This window comes from Panthera tigris, chromosome B2 (genome assembly GCF_018350195.1).
Source record: "Panthera tigris isolate Pti1 chromosome B2, P.tigris_Pti1_mat1.1, whole genome shotgun sequence".
In the NCBI taxonomy this organism is placed as follows: domain Eukaryota; kingdom Metazoa; phylum Chordata; class Mammalia; order Carnivora; family Felidae; genus Panthera; species Panthera tigris.
The window spans coordinates 38199927-38201579 of record NC_056664.1 but is presented as its reverse complement, the minus strand read 5'-3'; the positions used below and the strand labels follow the sequence as shown (position 1 = coordinate 38201579).

At 45.5% G+C, this 1653-nt stretch overlaps 1 long non-coding RNA gene across 1 annotated transcript; it reads left to right on the top strand.

Annotated features, from left to right (window-relative positions):
- Positions 1-237: 237 nt before the first annotated feature.
- Positions 238-832, top strand: LOC122238376. Its single transcript, XR_006217284.1, has 2 exons — positions 238-399; positions 564-832. It is a non-coding gene; the product is annotated as an uncharacterized LOC122238376 (long non-coding RNA).
- Positions 833-1653: the final 821 nt, after the last annotated feature.

Genomic DNA, 1653 nt, shown 5'->3' with positions numbered 1-1653 from the left:
GTAGAGATGGGTATCACAATGTTCTTCTGCCCTTGGATTCTTTGTTGTAGAAGGGTGGGAAGGGACATAGCCAACCCCTGGTCAGGTCATCTTACTACATTGTTCCTCTGTGACTGAGCTCTATATTAAAATAGCCCAATGACTTGACCTTTCTCTTCTTGCATATATCTGTACCATCATTGTTCCTCAACAATTACTGACCATGCACCATATGCTAGGTAGGACCTGGGGAAACAGTTTGCCTTAAAGGTGAGCAATGAACCTTAGACTGAGCCAACAAATGGCTGGCTACAGGACTGTGACCATGCAGTCTTAAAACAAGAATGGACGTAAGATGAACCAGCAGGCGAAGACTACTCCCACTCCACTCCCTCTCCACTCTCAGCCCTTTCTCCAAAGGTAAAGGGTGGAAGAAAAGCAAAGTGTTCTGGGGAAAGAATAAAACTGAGCGGGCTAGAAGAGACTGGCAGCGCTTAAAGCTGAGCTAAAGCTTGGTAGAGTTGTGGGCACCATGAATAATCTCCAACTACACAGTGTTAAGTCTCCATTCTATTGTATTATAGAGGCAGAATTGTGAGGGTACATCCATGCCTCCTGAATCTGCAGCCTGGAGGGAGAGGAAACAGCCAAAGAATAAAAATCCAGGTGACCTAGGGGTAAACTCTTAGGAAGAGAGATCCCTGTGTTGGCCAAAGGGAAAGAACTGAACAACTGAACGCCTGTAATCTTGTGTCTTCTCTGGATGACATCACCTTTGGTGGCTTTGCCCCTCACACACTTCTGGGATTCTTCTTGTGTCTGGAAAAAAAAAAAGACCCCATGGATAACAACACATGGGGAAGAAGCATGCATATTTACAAAGTTTTACATGCTGGGAAACAGGAAAGGGGAATCATGGGCATTTAGGAGTCCTGAACAGTGGACTTGTTTTAAAAGTGGAAGATTATGCCAGGATTAAGTTCTATGGTTTGAGTTGGAGACATTTGGCTTATTGTCACACTCTCACACCCATGACTGGGATGGCACCACTCGCTGCTCAAGGGCATACTCCTTCCTTAAGCTTCTGGTTGAAGCCCCCTTCTGGCTCACCTTTCTTTCTCCAGGGAGCAGCCCTGCCCATTTGCTCAGGTATTGACTTTGAAGCTTTTCCAGTCTCAGTTTAGGCTCACAGTGTCTGTTCCCTCTAGTTTTCCAAGCTCTCTGCCTGTCTTCATGAAGAAACTCAAATCTCAGCTCTGAAATTTTCTTTAATGAGCCAGCAAAATGAGACAGGAATGTGGGAACTGTGTGTTGGTAAAGAGCAAATTCATTGTTGCTTCTCTCCACTCATTGTCCTTCAGAACTGAAGAACAGTCTCTACCCTCCCTGCAAGTTCTTTTGAGGTCTCTATATTATTTTTAATGTTTATTTTTGAGGGAGAGCAAGAGAGCACAAGTCGGGGAGGTGCAGAGAGAGAGGGAGACACAGAATCTGAAGCAGGCTCCAGGCTCCAAGCTGTGAGCACAGAGTCCAATGCGGGGCTCAAACCCACGAACTGTGGGATCATGACCTGAGCCAAAGTCAGACACTTAACCAAATGAGCCACCCCGGTGCCCCTATATTATTATTTTTTTAATATTCTTTCTGGTTTGTTCATCCCACATGGGAGATGCC